At 39.9% G+C, this 20,408-nt stretch overlaps 1 long non-coding RNA gene across 1 annotated transcript; it reads right to left on the bottom strand.

Moving 5' to 3' along the window:
- Positions 1–4,868: 4,868 nt before the first annotated feature.
- Positions 4,869–6,391, bottom strand: LOC103184600. Its single transcript, XR_488544.2, has 3 exons — positions 6,334–6,391; positions 5,686–5,736; positions 4,869–4,916 (listed from the first exon to the last, which is right to left on the bottom strand). It is a non-coding gene; the product is annotated as an uncharacterized LOC103184600 (long non-coding RNA).
- Between the last annotated feature and the right edge of the window lie 14,017 nt (positions 6,392–20,408).

The raw sequence follows: 20,408 nt of genomic DNA, 5'->3' as shown, positions 1-20,408 counted from the left end.
GACAATGAGGTTTTGGATGGTGAGTGTTTTATTGAAGACGGAGCGGACATTTTGTAAGATGATGTGGATGGAGTACAAGCAACACCCACAATGGAAGGCAATGAAATCTATTTGAATTGTTACAAAAAAATTTATACTGTGTGTTACACAGTTTGTATCTGTCTCATTTAATCACGACAGTAATCCTTGCATTAAAGCACCTTTAATGTCAAAGCACTTTGCAGTAATTAAAGTGTAGTGACTGTGTACTTGTAGGGGTGAATGTGGAAGCAAATGCACACAGAGAAATGCTCAACAAAAAGGCCAAGAGGTAAAAAGCTAATTTTATCTTGGCGATTGTTAGTCAGGACATGAGAAGAGATTAATAACGCTAATTGACTAATAACTGGGTTCCTACTTACTGCTAGGTGAACAGAGATGTGTGGAGTAAGGAAACTTGCTCAACGTTTCAACCTGCCCGGGAATTGAACCCAGGTCCTCCACTTGCAAGGTGAGTGCTCTAACCACTGAGCTACAGGACCCCACAAATGCAGCTCTAGTTCAGATAAAATATCAGGTCAATTTTTTTAAAACAAATTTGTTAAACACAAGTAAAGTCCCTTTCAATCCTTTCATCACCAAATGTCTGTTAACTGACTCAATCCCCAAACATCACGTCTATAGTGTTTTTTCTTTGAAAAGAATACACTGCCACTAAATGTGTGCAAAACTTGCCTTGTGCCATTTCATGCAAACTGCAAAAATAGGGCAACAGCCACACAAAATCTTCAGATGTAAAAGAAAACGTTCACCATGGCAAATATTTTGGTTTCCAAAACACCCATTTCAGTGATGCTGTTATTTCAGCTGTTGCTACTGTACAGAATATTCTGTTCAAGTCGACATTCAAAGCCTGTTTAGAAAATACTCCATCAATGTGCCGACTAAGGTCAAACTAAATCTGGTTAAAGAATCAAAAAAGGTGGTACAGTGGAGTTCAATCAGGGACAAACCTGACTCAGGCTGAAATTCAGAAAGAACAAAGGGATTTTAGGTACGGTTTTGACATCCTAGGAAGGGATTTCCTGTAGGAATCAAAAGTCTGTAAAAAGAACCAATGTAACTTGGTCCAAAAAATGCACAAAAAGTTTTAATTTTTCATGCATGTTTCATTCTTTTGGAAGCACTGTTACCTGAGGGTCAGAAGGTTGTGAGTTCAAGCCGCACATCGGAACTTTGAACTCATCTGGCACTCTGATGCAGTACGAGTGGGAGCGATACATTGCCAGAGGTGTAATTTCCAATCTAACAACAACAAATTACATTTGTATAGCACCTTTCATGTCGGGAGGATGTCCCAAGGAGCTGAACCGTAAAGAATTTGGACCCAAGCTGGGAGTTGGGATCAGGAGGATTCGAGGACAGAGAGGGTAGGAGTAGGAGGTGACCGAAGGCACGGTCGAAGAGGAGGTACTGGAGGCAGGCCTTGAAGGAGGCGAGGGAGAGAGTGAGGCAAAGGGACTGTGGGATGGAATTCCAAAGGGTGGGGACAGAGAGGCTGAAGGCCCACCCGCTGATGGTGCGGCAGGCCAGGCAGGGGAACTTGGAGCAGGCCACAGCTGGTTGGAGGGAGCGGACAGGTTGATATGGGGTTAGCAAGTCACAGAGATAGGAAGGAGCAATGGAGTCGGGGGAAGGTGGGGGTGATAGGGTCACGGAGCTTGGTGCAGGAGAGGACACGAACTGCAGAGTTCCAGATGATCTGCAGCTTGTGGAGAAAGGAGTTGGGAAGCCCAGCAAGCAGAGAGTTGGGGTAGTCAAGCCTAGATGTAATAAATGTGTGATGAACAACAACAACAAAATTACATTTGTAAAGCGCCTTTTACGTCGGGAGGACATCCCAAGGTTCTGGACAATCAGAGTTTCGAACTTGAGCTGGGGGTTGGGATCGGGGAGGTTGGAGGCCAGGGGGGGAAGCAGCGTGATCGAAAGCACGGTCGAAGAGGAGGGTCTTGAGATGGGTCTTGAAGGAGGCAAGGGAGGGGGGGAGGTGGAGGGACTGCGCGATGGACTTCCAGAGGGTGGGGGCAGAGTGGCAGAAGGCCCATCCACCAATAGTGGGGCGAGCAAGGCAGGGGACCTGAAGCAGGCCGAAGCCTGCTGAGCTGATGGAGTGGGCAGGATGGTAGGGTGTTAGGAGATCACAGAGATAGGGGGGAGCAAGACCATGGAGGGCTTTGAAGCTGAGGACCAGGATCTTGAACTGTATCCTCTGTGTGATGGGAAACCAGTGAAGTTGGGCGAGGTTGGGGGTGATAGGGTCAGAGAGCCTGGTGCGGGACAGGACACGAACTGCAGAGTTCTGGATGATCTGCAGCCTATGGAGGGAGGAGCTAGAGAAGCCAAAAAGCAAGGGGTTTGCATAGTCAAGCCTCAATGTAATGAATGCATGTATGAGGGTTTCGGTGGCCTGCGGTATGAGACAGTGGGAGAGCCAGGCGATGTTGCGGAGTTGGAGGAAGGCAGAGTGGGTCATGGTACGGATATGGGGTAGAAAGGACAGTTGAGGGTCAAACAAGATGCCAAGGTTCTGGACTGGCTTAGTAAGGTGGAGTGAGCAACCATGGATGGTGTTGCTGTCAACGCTTGAGGTGAGGAGCCATTGACAGGAGCTAGTCAGGAGAGCCTCAGTCTTGTTGACGTTATTCTGTAAATGTAGAATAACTCACTTGTTTCGCTTTCTTTGAAAATCCAGATGGTATTCTGTAGTAGCACTACAAACAGCTTCATCAATCGTTGTGGTATTTTACCTTCAAGATGATAATGCTTTAATTTTGATGCTAAGAAAGTTAAAGTGTTTCTTTTGCAAAAACTGAACTGGTGGTTGAGAATCTGACACTAGCACTCCGAGATTTCAGAGTGTAGGTCACTAAATGTCATTCTTTTGATGAGGGGTTTGTCAAGAAGAAGGGGAGAGAGATTTAATCTGTAAATTAAATAATATAATAAAATTAAAAAACTGAAAACCTCTGCAAAATTCTTTCTGACCCAAATAGGCTACAGTTTTTTTTATATAAAGAAAGACACTTGACATTTTATGATTGACACAGATGAACAGCCCAAGAGAAGCCGGTGTAATTTTACTTTGAAAGGTTTGGTGGTTGCACCTTTTTAAAATGAATGAACATAAAATGATGGTTATTAAATCCATTTTGCAAACAAAATGTAGAAACAAACTTACTTTAGAACGTTTTACTGTGACAGACACCATTCACTGGATTATCAGAAAACTGCGATTATAGTAAGACAACAGCATTAAATAAAAACAGATGTTTATTTTTAATAGTTTGGTTGTTCCGTCTCCACTGCCAGAAGGGATAACAGAGTGCCCCATTATCGGCATCTATAAAAGTAAGCATCACTTTTAACTGCACTGAGTAAAGGAGATAGAAACTTGATATTGATACTTCAAAGAGCAGTTGACTTACATTATATAGCAATGACATTGCTTAACCTCAGGTGAAAAAGAATCCCCTTTTCCCCATGTCAATGCAATTTAAAAAGATTCCTGCTGGAGGTTAAAAGGTAATCTTTTGTACATATCTTTCCCAAGGAATGCAATATTCTAAGTCTTTTTTTTTACGGCAACAGAAAAAAATGTAAGCTATTTTATCACAGAGTCAGATTGATCATCTTCAGATATCATATAAAGGGAGCCAAGTGAGTCTTTCAGACTGGGTTGAAAAGAAGCATTCCTCTAGAAAAGCTGAAAAAAGTACTCTGAAATATGAAAGGCATCTGCTGAAGGGACTCCATGTCTCCTACCCAGATCCATTCAACCTCATCTCTGACATCAGATCTCATGGGAGGCAAGTTCTCACAGCCATTGTGATTCACTTCATTGCTGTTTGTAGGACATTGCTATGAACAAATTGGCTGCTATGTTTTTCTATAAATACACAGTTACTACATTTTACAACAATTTCCTGTGAAGGTCTTTGAAATGTTTTGACATTGCACCCGCTATATCAAACACAAGAATTATTATTATGATGACATTTTCACCACTCTACAGCCGGATTAACAGCATTTTCAGATTTCTAAATTACCAATGATTAGTTAAAATGCTTCAGTAGGATAGTGTAGTGTAGCATAGTGTTAAACACTCATCAAGGAAGATTATAGTGCTTTCTATGTTTTTTATTGACACAGGTAAATTTGTGTTTTTCACCATTGACAAAAAATGTGGGTTTGCGCAATGTCGCTACTTTTATTTCAGACGGTTTATTAAACTGGCTTTAGGCCTGTTTGTACCAATCAGTGGCATTTCAGGCCCCAGACGTTTAGTGTTTCAAAAAGCCGCACAGGGCAGAGCCAGCACAGTACACTGGTGTAGAATTAAAATAACCCCCTTGAGTAACAGTATATGCATTTACACAGGTGTTTCCTTTTAGGGATTTATACACTGGAGGAAGTCTATTGGTAGCAATTTCTGACAAGGTAATTTATTTTTTTAAAATTTTTAATGTGTTATACACAATCCAGTTCATTCAATGACTGATAATGCTTTCCAGACAGTTGAGATGCTATGTTCATTACATTAGCCTCAACTAATCAAACTGATCAGTTAAAAATTCTTATTATTCACGATGATTTTAGTAGTGGATGTGAATGCACATTTATTTTTCCAAAGCTGAATTGTAATCATCTTTAAACATTATTCAGATACAAATAGGTATTATATCTGCAAACATTTGTACAGAGTCGGTGGAGGGTGTTGTCTTTAACATGCCTTCTTGCTACTGTTCAATACAAACAAGTTAAAAAAGGTGAATATTAGCATTGTCAGCCTGGCTCTAGATGCTTACCTCTAGGTCAGTAGGTGATGGGTTGAAATCCTACATTCGTATTTTGAACTCACAGTCTCAGCTGACACTCTGCAAAAATATATAATCAATTCACTTTACAGTATATTCTGTGAAGCGCTTTGATACGTCTCGAAGACATGATAAGGCGCTATATCAAATGTAAGGATTATTATAGGTGTTCGTTCTTTGGATAAGACATTAAACCGAGGTCCTGTCTACCTGCTCAGGTGGACATTAAAATCCAATGTCACTTTTCGAAAAGACAAGGGAGTTTCTCGAAGTATCCTGGCTAACAATTCCCTGAAAAATTGGTTCATTCACTTCACGCTATTTGTGGGACATTGCTGTGTGCAAGACACTGCTGTGTGCAAATTGGTTGCTGTGTTTGCCTACAACTACTGTCTTCACACAAAATCTCTTAAAGACCTTTGTGACATCTCAATGACATGATAAGGGGTATACCAAATGCAAAGATTATTATTATTATCGTTGGGAATTTATTATCTGAACCTGGTTGAGTAGGAATTATTGTTCATTCACTGACCATGTTTCTCAAATATGATCAAAATATTAGCACCTGCATCGCCACAGTTGATCAACAGGGCATTGATTATTGACATGCATCGCTAACACTGTAAAGCATCATATAAGGCTTGGTAAGTATGTGCTATAGTGCTATGGAGTGTGGCACTGATCAGAGCTATGAGTGCAGCACAAAGTGTAATCATGTCACATCAAGATTGTATTGCCATGTATTGAATCATTCATTACAGATCAGGATTATTCCCCACAATGGGGGTACATTCGGTATATATCACATTGAATATACAGTACTTACACTTGCTGGGAGTGTGCCATTCGCCCCTAGACTGGTTATAATTACTGGAAGCTGTGGTTGAAGCAGAAAACATCAACATATTTAAGAGGAAACATGATGTTTACTTGAGGGAGAAGGGAAAACAGAGATGTGGGAGAGGAGGGATAGCGGCTCATATAAAGTATAAATACCGGCATGGAATAAATTGGCTGTAAGGTCTGTTTCCATGCTGTAAAGTCTATGTAATTTAAGGTGTAAACAGAAATAATTATTCCGATGTTAATATTTTAGTGGTATGTACCACTGTCAATAAGTGGTTAAAGATTTCAGTTCACTCTGGGCAGAACATTTCAAAGACAAGATTTATGCGTCATTTCAGATGTCTTCAACATATTTATCTACAGATCCTCTATAAGGTTTCCTAATGTGAAGTTACATGATTTATCACAATAGATATTGAAACACTAATGTCAGTATGTTTGTAGCTTAACAGTTTGTTCAGGATGTTAAAATGTAAGAATAACTCTTTTGGAGACCTAAATGCAGTGCTCATTGGTTGATTTTTTAATGTTAACCTTCATGGTAGTTCCAATTAACAGCTAGCAGAATACAAACACAGGACAAAGGAGCTGGTTAAAAATAAATCTGCAAAAACTGATTGAGACATACCCTGATCGTCAGTCAGAATTTCACCTCCTTGTTCCACTTTCACCTCGTGGTTCCAGAGACTCCAAATCTGACTGAAAAGCAGGGTGTGCGCTTTAATATCAAATAATACATTTTTGCTATAGTACCTATAACCTCTCAAAGCACTTCACATGGAATTGCAGCAAATAATAAAAATAACCCATACATTTGACATAGCAACTTTAATGTCAGGAGGACATCTCAAAGAGCTTTACAGGATTTATTGTTACATGAAGTCATTATGTATTTGTAAGCGAACATTTCAGCCAATTTGCTCACAGCTGTGTTCCACAAAAAGGGAATGACCAATTTTATCTGGGGATTGTTGGCCAGGAGAAACTGTTTGCTTTTCAAATAGTGGAATGGGATCTTTAAAGTCCATCTGAAGAAGCAGACGGGACCTTGATCTAGTGTCTCATCCGAAGTACTGCACCTGTAACAATGCTGCGCTTCCCCAGCTTCACTGGAGTATCAGCCTAGACTCGATGTGAGGCTTCAACAGCAACCTTCTCACCCCGAGGTAAGAATTGTATTAAATGAGCCAGTCTGACCTCTGAAGGCCTCAGGTCCCTTTGGAAACTACATGTCTATGGACAACTTGATATATTTGTGTAAGTTTCAAGATTTACAAAGAACATTTACAAAGAATGTACAGCATGGAAACAGGCAGCCGGCCCAACGAATCTGTGCCAGTATTTATACTCCACACCAGTCTCCAACCATTCCTTTACCTTCTATTCCCCTTTCCCTCATGTGAAAGCCTAGCTTCCTCTTGAATGCATCTATATTATCTGATTCAACCACCACTTCAGGCAGAGAGTTCCACAATCTCACTACCCTCTGTGTGAAGTAGTCCGAAAAACCACGATATTCTCAAGAACTCACACCACAATTAAAACAATTTGGAATTTGTCTCCAACAGCTTAACAATGACTGTGGAGGTTGGGACTTGCACCTCTGAAAATCAGCCAACTTTGCCCACTTTACTGTATATATGAAAGACAGAACAAGCATCTTAAAGGATTTATTAGGGTTCTACTCCTTCCTAGATGGTGTATTAATATCCAGAAAAAGATATCCATACCCTATCTCCACACACCTCTACCCCGAAAGTCAGACCTAATCATCTTGAAATTGGCCTCCTTGCTAGTTATCACTTCATCAACTAATTAACCCCTATCCCCCACAACTCAATGAATATGTATAATTTACAACTAACTAATGCATGTGCAAAAATTATCAGTTACCCAAAATGCATTCAAAAATCAAGCTAAATTGCTAACAGCCCATCAATTTGTCGTTGTGAAACACCAAGTCATGGTCTGGAGGATCAGATTATTATGAGGAAAACACATTGTAGAGATCCCGGGATTCCTTAAAATGCCAGCAGCTGGGTGGCCTGTTAATCTATTCTGTTACAGTTTTGTTTCACAGCCAGTACTCACTGTACTGTCCTGGGAATCCATTTTGTTATTGTATACAAGTCAGTTTGCAGCTGAGTGAATAAGCCGCTTCACAACTCCCTTAGCTCCCACTGCTAAAACAGGTTAAACAGACAATTCCAAACTGTCTACAGCTCGAGCTCTTCCTCTCCCTCTGTAGACTGGAGGAAAACGGTCCTTATAAAGCATAAGCTTATTATCTTTCACTTATGATGCGCATAGAGAGCACGGAAGCCAATAATAAAACGTAAATATTGTAAATCTGGCCATTGGCCGAAAGCTCACCTTGTTATCATTGGGCAGGTCAGGTAAGGGGCATGTACCAATACATTCAAATAATATGTAATAAAATATGCATCTGATATAGGGCTTTATCATGTCTAAACATGTCAAAGCATTTCACAGAGTTTTCCGTAAAGTATAATGGTGTCCTAGCTGTCAATTTGTGCCTAGCAATGTCCCACAGACACCCATGAAGTGAATGACCAATTTTATCTGGGAGATTGTTGGCCAATGTGGCGATAATACCTTCTCTTCTCTAACGGTGTTATAGGCTCTTGAAGGCTGTTGGTATTACAGGAGTTGAACCCACAACATTCTGATCGAGAGGCAAGAGTGCTACCAACTGAGCCGGGTATTATAAAACATAGGCACAGTATACACAGTTCCAGTGAGGTACATAGAAACAATTTACAGATTGCGCTAAACAAACAAACAAATAAATAACATTTCAAACTAATTCATTTTTTCAAGGTTTTATTGTCCTACAGAACTCAAGCTTATGTCATCAAGTGTAAGAGTGCACTTTGCTAGTTCTCCTGTTCAATGATGAACTACTAACAACAACAACTTGGAATTATATAGTGACTGGGGTTATTGGGGAGCGGAGTTTGGTGCGGGTAACAATGCGGGCGGCAGAGTTTTGGATGAGGACGTAGACGTATGATGACACTTGATGACACCAGGACGTACACTGAATATTGCCACCACTAAGCAGCTGGGAAGTTATTTTCTTTGTTTCATTAGAAAGGTTCACAAACCGGGCAGGTACAAAAGGAAGAACTCACGCCCAGTGGAAGAGCATGTGGGCCAACAGTTCCCTTATGGTTATAATGACTTTTGTTTGACTGCTTTATACTCCAGATTAATCAGTCATTTGCCTAATTGTATTTTGTGGGCCCTTTCTATGAGCAAAGCATTTTCATGGCCATTTGTGAGACATTATAATTCACAAATTGGCTGCCGCATTCACCTACAAAATACAATATAATTTACACGTGTGTAGTGCCTTTCACCGCAGGAGGACGTCCTTAAGCATTTGCCAGTTTTGGTTGGGCACCGGAGCTGAAGGTGGAAGCTGTAGGGGATGAAGAGGAGAATGACCGAAACACAGTCAAAGTGGTAAGTTTTGACAGGTACTTTAAAAGAGGGGAGGAAGGGAGCAAGTCAGAATAACCCGGAAATGGAGTTCCAGAGAGCAGATAGCAAATGGCTGATAGTCTGCCTGCCAATGGTAAGGCTGACAGAAGGAGGAACATAGAATAGGCTGCTGTCAGCGAACGAAGGGAACGGCCAGGTTAGAATAAAATACAGTCACAAAACTTTATAGAAAATCCTGTGAAGCTCTTTGAGTCAATAATATTCCCTTCATTTGATATAGGTGGTATATAAAATCTAGAGATTATTATTGTTATAGTCGATGCATAAGGCTTTTCCAAAATATGAGTTATTCTTTCTACTTTTCACAACAGAAATGTTATCTATATATTTTTGAACAGACTGGGATGGAATAATTGGGTTCGTACTATATTGGCATTAGACTTTTGCTCTAAATGTGGAATAGTAATCATGGGCAATAAATTGTAGGTACAGCCACTTCCTATGGAAACAACATTCCTATTCCAAACATTTCCTTCATAGCACTCTCTTCCTGGATCATGCAGGAAATGCAGAAATGAACAAGGTCAATGTGAAGTAGCCCCCTTCCCTCCAAACCGCTCTCCATCATTAATTGGGTCCTCAGTTTCTTCAACCAACTTTTACATAAAAGTGCATTCCATATAGTATTCTCTTGTGCAATGATAGTTTTATTTAGCTCAGTGGCTTCACTCAGTCTTTATGGACAGTGTCCTACAAATGTGATCTTTGTTCACTATCAGACTATCACTATGGGAGGGCTGAAGCCTAATGTAGAGCATAAATAATGGCACTGACTAATTGGGTTAAATGGCCTGTTTCCCGGCTGTATGGTCTACTTAATGAGGCCAGGGTGCTGGATTCATTTAAGAAACAGATTGACAGGAAAGCAGTAGGGTGGGTATTCTGGAAGAATAGGGTCAAATGGATGATACTTGCAAAGATTATGTTGGATTATTGGATTTGTTGACAGGTCTCCACACACACAAGGCACAATAAGAATTTCAGAGTTGAGGCAATTGTTTTGTTTTAGCCCAGTGAATGTTTAATTAAATATTAAATGATGGATGCCCTAATATTTCATTCTCAGCGATTTAGGTTTTTCGTGTGATATCAAAATAAAACAATCTCAGTAAAAGTACTTTATCTATTCCCAAATGTTACAAATCCTAATATGAAAGGTTTATTTGATTTGAGAAAATAAAATTAAAATCACTGAATGAATCTGGGTACAACATATGAAACAGGCAGGTTGATGCTTTGATGGGGGGATGTTAGGGTGGGTGCTCTGGATGGATGAAATCAGATGGGCCGAAGGGCCTTCTTCATCCAAATCAATTTAGGCAGGACTGAAATAGGAGATGTATAGAATATGAGACACAGGACAGAACTAAGATAGACACAGGGTGTCATATGCGTGGTGATCTAAGAGATATACAAAGTATGAGAAAGGGGACTCCTAACACAATCATTTAATTGAATATAAACTCGTAAGTTTTTTTTGAAAAAAAGTTAAAAGTTAATTTAGTCACAAATAAAAATAAATCATAATATTAGGTCATCTTTGAGCTGAGCCATAATTTAATACTAAAGGCAACATTTGGCATCATTCACACTGCAGACCCAGGTTCCAGAATGATAGCAGATGGCGGGCTGCATGTAAACTGCACCAAATGACAACACAAAGGGACTATGTAGTGATGGAGTTCAATTAGACTCAAGTTTGCATTTAAACAATAGACTTCCAGTTCAGAGAGAAGGTTACCAAAAACAGTTTACTAATTGCGGTTATTAATGACCTAATACTGTGTGTGAGGATGCCAAATAATATTGTGGATTACTGTATTACATTTTAATTGAGCTCAGTCTATCATCTAATAACACATAATTTAGTTTATGCACACGGTTTGATCCATATTAAAAATAAACGTTCACGGAAATTTTAAGAGACAATCATAAAAGAATGAATCCTGATGCACTACTTTCCCTCTGTTTGCTTCCCTACTTCTTCTTCCTCCAGCCAAAGAACCTAGACTAAGTCACAGACTTCTCCATAATCCTGATTAATGCCAGTCAGCCATCAGACAACAGTAGATATGCTTCTGTGAGAAGGGTGGGGAGTTGGGGAAGAAAACTCATTTCTGCCAACCATTCCTTTCCCCATCACCACTGCAGACATACATCATGGGGGTTTAATTTGGGTATTTCTCAATAAGCAATTTAAGTTGTACAAATGGGAACTCTGTCTGAAACCGTGAGTGTGTCACTCCAACCCACGGGAACTCCACTCTAATGGGATCTACATTCGTAGTGGAATTCCTGAGGGGAGGATGGGAATTCTGATGGAAAATTCGAAAGATTAATAGAAAAATATTTCCCGCTGTAATTTACCAACAGTGACATTTTCTTGAAATTTACTTCTTGAAAATGTCACAGGCTGGGGCGTTCTAATCTATGAAAAAATTAACGTTCCAACCATATATAGCCAGCAGAGTTATGGATCTTCTAATTCTACTTGATTTGTTTCGCTACATAACAACATCCACTACACTTCAGAGGAATTCTTTTTGTTAAGTGGTTTTGTTAGGTGCCTTCTTATTAAAGATTCCCATAAAGAAATACTATTAATTAGATCCCTTTTTATCCCCAGCCAAGGGCAGGCAAAAAGAAATACAAGTTGATATCACTCCACTGTTAGAATCACTGTACAAGCCACAATCGTCTGTTTAAGATTCACCTATGACCCATCTCCATACAGGGAGCTTCATGCTGAAAACTAGAAGGAATCTCTCTTATAAATATGAAAATTCATAGCACATAACCAAGCAACACCTCGAGTTTCAAGAGTTAACTCTGCAGCTTGAACAGATTTTCCAGATTTAGAAAACATAAGGGGCAAAGGAAAAAAAACTCATTTATTCTGTGTTACACAAGGGAATGAAAATTTTGACTGGCTTTCAAATATTTCAACTCTACATTTCATGTGCAGCATTCTGAACAATTGGTTAGTTTAAAGTATGGCTCTGTTTAAATCATTAAGACTAAATGCACACAATGGTCTGAACAACAGTACACTTTTAAATCACCAAGGAAAAGGAGGTTCAATGGATAACACAGATGGCATCACACAGTGATACACTTTCCATCACACACAAATTCCATGAAGTGAAATCTGTTAAAAACAAGTGTGTAAATTACTGTAGCATTGCATAATAAACAATGAAGGAACAATGGAAAGCTTATTGTAGTCATTACCAATTTCATAATGACACCATGTGATTCAAAATGTGTTTTGAGAGTGAAACATGAAAGTTACATTTTAAAGTAAATTTGGTGATTTCAAAGAATTCTTTTGTTCAGACATTTACGTTGCTGTTCAAAGATATTAGATCATTGCAAATCGGACAAAACTGAAGGCCACCCAAATACGTTTTGCCTTTTATATAAGGTTTCTATCTTATCCTTACCTGCAGTTGCAGTAAGGAAAACAGGACAGATAAGATCATATATTGCTCAGCACAATTTCATTTTGTCCTGACAATATGATATCATCAGGTTTTCAGTCTAATATAGTGCATGTGTCTGGCTTATGTTAACACTTTAGGATTGAATTACACTTGGATGCAATTGTACCTTTCAGCAGAGCAATATTAGTGATTAATAGAAAAGCACTTCAAACAGTAATGCACTAAGAGTGATATTTTCTTTATAGCACACAACTCACAAGTGAGATGTTGCAAGGTGAGAACTTCTACCTGTTAATTCAATATCTAACTCTCCAGTTACTTGCAAAAGTAGAGCTATGAATCTTCTAGACTTTCTGTGGTCTAACATTCATTAATATTCAGATTAAGATCCTTTTGTTAAGCACTTTAAGATGTTTCAACGTGATAAGTTGCTATACTCAATAAATGCAACTTGTTTTTTTAATTATTTCAATCACCACCTCATTTTTTTGAACGAGCTGTTAAACAGTCTGCTTTGAGATTCCGTGCTACTTTTTCAAAGAAGGGCAAGTTTCCCCTTGCTCCTGGCTAATATTTCTCTCTCATCCAAATCCAGGACAATCAGATTAATTTGCTCTGTGCAAATTTGCTACCACATTCGCTTACCATTACATGTCACTACACTTTTCAACAAGTAACTATGATGTATTTGAGAGCCTCTCAACAATCTAAGCACTATATTAAATTAAAGGAATATATTAATACTGACTCATTTCCATTGTTATTTCTGGAACATTATTGGAGCAAATTACCTACCATGTTTACCTACATAATAATAATTTGTAATTATTCCTGTTTGCGAAGCATTTCAGCATGTTCTATTACATGAAGGTCCCCATGCAAATGTAAGTCTGTGAGGCCCGTATGAACTTTTATATGGTGCTGATAGTTGGTTATTGATAAATGTGCAAAGAGATAATTTTTTTTAAAACCGTGCTGTGAACAAAAGAGCTGGGAGGATAGTGACCAACACTTAAGTAATGAGAAGGAATGGGAAGCAAATAGTAACACAGAGTGTTACAGTGAGACGTTTGCAGTGGGCAGGCAGGAGTGCCATATAGATGAAGATTTGCACCCTCAGAGGGTGATGGATTGTATCGCAGCTGAGAAAAGACCACTGGGAGGGTCACAGCTCAGTTAGTGAAACTGTGTAGAGGAAGATCTGAATGCAAGAGTGACAACAGGCAGACAGCTGCAGTTGCTAGCAGAAGGGAAAGCAGGATGACAAGGTTTTAGGGCATCGATGGTCAGTCTGGTTACATGCCTGAGCGACAGACTGAATGTAGCATTGTTATTCACAGTAATGTTCAATCAAGCATTGCACACAAGCCTAAATTGGATTTATTGTGGTGGATAAGAGGGGATAATAAATGGTAAGTGTAGTTCCTGAAGCAGGACTTGAATGATGAAGCAAGGTGGATTGATTGAATTACTTTTCTCATTTATATGTACACTACTTAACATAACATTTTCACAAAACAATGGCAAGTATATCTAAGTGAGGGTTTTGACAGACAGGCACACCTACAATTACAAATAAGCCATATGTTAAAACTAGGGTACTTTAGCCTCAGAACCATAGAAATAGAACTATAGAAATTTATAACACAGAAGAAAGCCATTGAGCCCATCATGTCTGTGCTGGCTCTTTATAGAGCAATCCTTGTGGTCCTAGTTACCTGTCTTTCCCCATACCCCTGTAGTTGAATACAAATTTGCAATGTCCTTATGGTTCAATCAGTTTATTTTGTGAGAGGCAGCAAGGTGTTAGACTGGCACAATTAGGAGCACTTATACCTCTGAGTCAGAGGTTGTGGATTCAAGCCCTACATTGGGTTCAAGCCCTAAGACGACACTCCAATACAGCGCTGGAAGTATGCTGCCCTTTGAATAAGATGTTAAATCGAGGTCCCATCTGTCTGTTGAGGTGGATGTTACCCACAAAATGAAGGGAGTTTTCCTTGGTGTCCTGGTCAACAATCCCTAAATTAAAGCTGGTCATTCACTTCATGGCTGTTGGATGCAAATTAGTTGTTGTGTTTCCCTACAAATACTCGGTCTCTCCAGTAAATCCTGTGAAGTGCTTTGAGACATTTCAGTCTTGTAATAAGACACTATATCAAATGCTAGCATTATTATTATGTACAGATGAGGACAGCTCTAGATTTGATCGCAGTCAGGACTGTGCTGAGTCAAGTGATCTGTCAGGCAGCATTAGGAACCTCAAAATTGGATTACAGAGGGAGAAATCAGCCAAGGAAACCCTGGCTGATTTCTCCCACAGCTATCACTATCTAGCAACTCCTGGTAGAGCTCTCTCTCTGTGTGTCTGGATGTCATATAAGGACAAGACCTGGTTTAGCCTCAAAGTTGTATGAACAGATAGATTGGCAACATACACTCTCAAGGCTCACACATAAGTAGTGTCCAACTGGGCAAAGTAGCTGAAGACTGTAGGTATGGTTCCAGCAGAAAGAAAAATAAAGTCAAAGCTCTTTCAAACAAAGAGGGGAGAGGGGTAAATCGAAGGGGAGAGGGATTCTTATTTTGCTTTCACCAAAGTTCCCTGAAAAAAATCGTTATCCATAGCTGCAGAGAATAAGCGTTAAGCAATGGTACTGCAGACTTAAAGTGTGTGAGCAGCATAGCATTACATTAATTTAGTTGCATTGCTCCTGGGTGTTATTTTAAGGAATAAAGAAAACATTCTCAATATCGTTGCGCCAGACCATCGAAATGTAAGACTTGTAGAACTCACTGCCAAAAGCTGTGGTTGAAGCAAGAAACAAGTATTTGATAGGAAACATGATCCATATGTGAGGGAGAAGGGAATAGATGGGCATAGGCGAGAGGAATCGAAGAGATGGAGCTTTATGTGGAACATGAACACCGGCATGGACTAGTTGGCGAATTTCTGTTTTGTAACAGTTTATTTAATTATATGTAATTTTATGTATGATATAAATTCCCACAACCAATAGACAAAAGTTCCATTCTTGCAGCATACCTGTTTCAAGGGTCAAAAGTAAAGCTATCCCAAAGGGAAAGATAATAAATATTCTGGAAAATTTCACAAAGAAGGGAAGCAGTGAGTGACTATTCAAACACATATAGACAAACAATTTACCTTTTCAACTTTCTACCTTTCATGAAACTTTCAAAAAAAATTAAATCCTGGAAGCAAATGTACTATTTTTAATTTTTAATTGATCCTAAATTGCCTAATTTAGGAAGCAAACCATTTGTTGTAACAGTGTGAATGTTGTTCTTAAAAGAAAATATGTTGGTTACATTACATTTGGGAAAATAATCAAATCCTTACCTCCTCCCCACCCCCCCACCCACCACCACCCTTTCCTTGCTCTTTTTTATTCACTCCAGGACTGAGGTTATTACAGTTAATGAAAATAATTTCCCAGCATAAACAAACAGAAAATTCAAAAATGCAACCAAAAATGTGAAAATCTCCTTTCACAGCCCAATCATTTTGGAAATCAGTCTTGCTCTTTAACATTTAACTTTTTTGATCTTTCCCAAATACATCTGGTTGTTCCTTTGATCAAAACTGTCATGCCCAAAGGAAAACAAAACGGCTGATGAAAGGAAGGGTTTCCCAGATTTGTTTCTCCTTAGACAATCATTTTGCAGAAATCAACAAGAGCTGCAGCCATCTGTAACTCAATAAAATGAGCAGTAGGAAGATGTATGGTCAAGCTGGAGCCAGACAGTGAATCATATTGCAAGAATGTACTTAAATCCTGGTACCAGTTCGTGACAAGGTCTGCACTTTGTCTTGTGCTTTGGAGTTGGAACGACTTCAGCAATCAGAAGAAAACATTTTAACTCAACAAACTCAAGGGTAAAATGGCTCCTGTTATAATTCAAGACAGATGCCAAACTAAATAAATGTAACGTTTCATGATATAGCAACTGCAAATAGGTATGAAAGAAAAGCGCAGCAATACTTAAGCAAAAACTGAATTTACATTTTCTTCAATTGTGATAATCTTTGCCAATAATATACAATGAACTACAATTTCTGATGTGATCCATAAAAACTGTTCTCCATCCATGAGAGAAAAAAAGACATGACAAAGTGAATGGAGACAGGCACGCAATTTCTAAATTAAAATAATATATGGTTTTAATAATCTTGTGCTTTATTGTTAAACATTGAATCCAGTGGCTCCACAGCCAGTGCCAAAGACATTGAGACATCAAGTCAGCCAAACTTAGCTCCACCTGGAAGAAAGGTTGCTTTGTAAAACTCATTAGTGAGTTCAGATTTGAGAAACGAGGTAGAGAAGAAAATTTATGCTCCTCTGGAAGAAACTGCTCTATATTGCTCATGACGAGATCTGCTCAGTTTTTGCTACTGAACGTAAATTCGCCAATGCTGTCAGCCCTGCAATCCCGAAAACATGAGAATGAATTTAAGAATAACTGAGGGCTTTTGCATGAGCCACCTTATCAAATATTGATGCAGTCTCCATGGAAATATATCAGGAGTGAAGGGCATTCATATGGAAGCCGTGTAGTAAATCAACACCTTTAAGAAACATGACTTTTCCCTGAGGTACCTTGCCCTACCCTTGGTGTTGAAGTTGTGGCGCCAATTATAGGGCACAAGTAATGAATGGCCTTTCAACAAGTACTCCACAAGGTCATTAGTCCAGAACACCAGAGATAAAAGCAAGACCGCAAAATTGCATCGAATGCAGAAAGCTCTTTGGCCTATTTGATCTCATCCTTCTGGATTACCCACTATACCATCCATTCCCATCCATTACAGCAAGGTGGCCCAATCTTTTGGCTGCTGAGGGCCAGATGCCCTATTTGAGAAACTTCTGTGGGCTGTATAAGCAATATTTTTGTGTTTTCCTTCCAGAAACATAACATTATGGGTTACTGTGGGAGCGGTTGGGTCAGATGAAATGGAGGGAGGGGAAAGCCGGATGAAATTAGGCCATGTGCTGGATGTGGCCCGTGGGCCACCAGTTAGACCACCCTGCATTACAGCATCAAGCTGTTTCTTCAAAGTCCAGGTTGCATGGATTATTATTAATAATAATTATTACTTCATATTCACTTGCTATCCTATATACAGTGCCTTGCTTTCGGTACTGAACTTTATTTGCCAATCATCAGTCCATGTGTACACCCCATCAAGCTCTCTTTCTATGAATTTTGCTGCCTCTTCTGATTCCACAACTTGGTGTCATCTGCAATGTAACTATCTTCCCTCTCCCGCACTAGGCTCCGTGACCCCATTACACCCACCCTCGCCTGGCTCCACTGGCTCCCCATCACTCAGGAGATTGAGTTCAAAATTCTCGTCCTTGACTTCAAGGCCCTCCATGGCCTTGTCCCCTCCTACCTCTCCTACCTTCTAACCCCTTATCAACCTGACTGCTCCCTCCACTCAGCAGGCTCCGGCCTGCTCCATGTCCCCCACCGGCATGCCCCACCATGGGTGGTCGGGCCTTCAGCCTCTCTGCCCCCACCCTCTGGAACTTCATCCCACATTCCCTTCACTTCGTTCTCTCCCTGGCCTCCTTCAAGTCACGACTCAAGACCCTCCTCTTTGACCATGCCTTTGGTCACCCTCCTACCCTCTCTATTCTCCACCCTCCCTGATCCCAACCCCTCCCCTTGCTTGGGTCCTGACTGTTTAGCACCTTGGGGCGTCCTGCCGACATGCAAGGCGCTTTACAAATGTAATTTTGTATTGTGTTGGATCTTGCACTGGGTTTACAAGTCCAGCTCTTCAATACATACAAGGAGCACAAAAGACTCCTGAGGCACTCCACTTAATACCCCTCCCCATTTTGACCTAGCTCCTCTAACAACTACAATCTGCTTTCTTCCCTTCAGCTAATTCTGAATCCATGGCCTTGTCTTCCCCTTAATACCCAGTGACATCGGTTTGTTAAGGAGTCTTTCATGTGATACTTTGCAAATATCTCAGACAAGATGTACCATTTTGAAACTGTGTTGAAATTTCGATTATTTTCATCTGTGTTGAAAATTTGATTATTTTCATCTTCCATTTTTCATCTCATGATTGCTTCCACCAGTTTTTCAATTATTGAGGTGAGGTTACTGGGTCTGTAGATGCCAGGTTATTTAAAGTCTCCCTTCATTACTTCCTTTGTTTTATCACATACACTCCTAATATCATAATGTGGCAAGTTGTTCCTCTTCCTTTGGCCTGGTCTTCTGCAGCAAAACCCAATGTCAGCCTGGCCTTTTTCTCATTGAGAACACCTAACCAGAGGATTTCATACCATGATTGATCATGTGACCTGACCCAACTACCTTAACCTCCCAGGTGTCCTTTACATATAATGGAAACCTCCACCTTGCCTTTTGATTGAACTTTCTGAATAACCTGTACCTTTATAAGCTGTCAATTTCATCATTCCGATTTCGCCACATCATAATAACTCATTGCCATCACTGCCTCCAGGATTTTGAATGGTTCTAGCAGTTATGTATACAGAACAAATTTTATTCTTTAGCCCTTTAATGTTCCTGTCTGGTTGTCTGATCTTGTTACCTAGGGCTTCCTGAGATCCTACTGTTCTTAACTCAGATATTTTCCCTCTTTCTGGTCTATTGTCTTTTCCCTTTTATTCTGAACTGCAATCCTTCCTGGATCATCTCTTACTGATAATAATAATAATAATCCTTGCATTTGATATAACGCCTTATCACGTCTTCGAGACGTTTCAAAGCACTTCACAGAATATACTGTAAAGTGAATTGACTGCATATTTTGTGGGTGAAACGCGGCAGCCAATTACGCACAGCAGTGTTCTACAAACAGTCGTGGATTGAAGTGACCAATTTATTATTATTATTTTTTGAAAGAATTATTACCCCCGGAAAAGCGATCTGCCAATCGACTAACAAGCAGGTTCCTGCTTGCTGCTAGGTAAACAGAGGCATGTGTGTGGAATAAGGAAACTTGCTCAACATTTCGCCTCGCCCGGGAATTAACCCAAGTATCTGTGTGAGAGTGCAATATGTGTGTGTGTTCATCAGTGTGTGTGAGAGGGTATGTGTGTGTTAGTGTGTGTATGTCTGTGAGAGTGCATATATGATGATCAACAGGCCTGAGCTCTTTCTCTATGATGACATTCCGCCCTCTCCAAAGTAAGTTTAAATGAAACAAAATTACTGCTGTTATGTTTTGTGCCAGCAGCTTAACTCCCCAAGTGTAGACCATCTTTCCTATAAACACATCATCTCCTTGAAAAAGATCCTAGTTATCTAAACTTTGTTTCCTCCTGCACATACAATTTTTGTAATCAGTCACTGATGTAAGCTTCTATGCTCAATCCTTCCACACGCTCAGATAATACAGGGAGCAACCCAGATATCGCCACCTTTGCACCTTTTCCATAAAACTCTCACCAAACCCATACATTGTTTCTTTAGCTTCTAATATCTTCTAGCCATTACATTATTGATCCCAACATGTAAAACAACAAGTGAAAATAGCAACTAACATACTCCCTCCCTCATTATTTCAGCCATCAGACACAGAAACATGCACTTGCACGTACACAAACACACCTAAACACATACACAGAGTATCCATCCACCCACCCATCACATCTGGAGGAAGTCTCAAAGCTTCACACACTGACTGGGAGCTTGGGGGGATGGGGAAGGAAAAGTGAGCAAA

This window comes from Callorhinchus milii, unplaced genomic scaffold, assembly GCF_018977255.1.
Source record: "Callorhinchus milii isolate IMCB2004 unplaced genomic scaffold, IMCB_Cmil_1.0 Scaffold2, whole genome shotgun sequence".
Lineage (NCBI taxonomy): Eukaryota > Metazoa > Chordata > Chondrichthyes > Chimaeriformes > Callorhinchidae > Callorhinchus > Callorhinchus milii.
The sequence above is the reverse complement of the archived record's forward strand: the minus strand, read 5'-3'. Positions and strand labels throughout refer to the sequence as shown.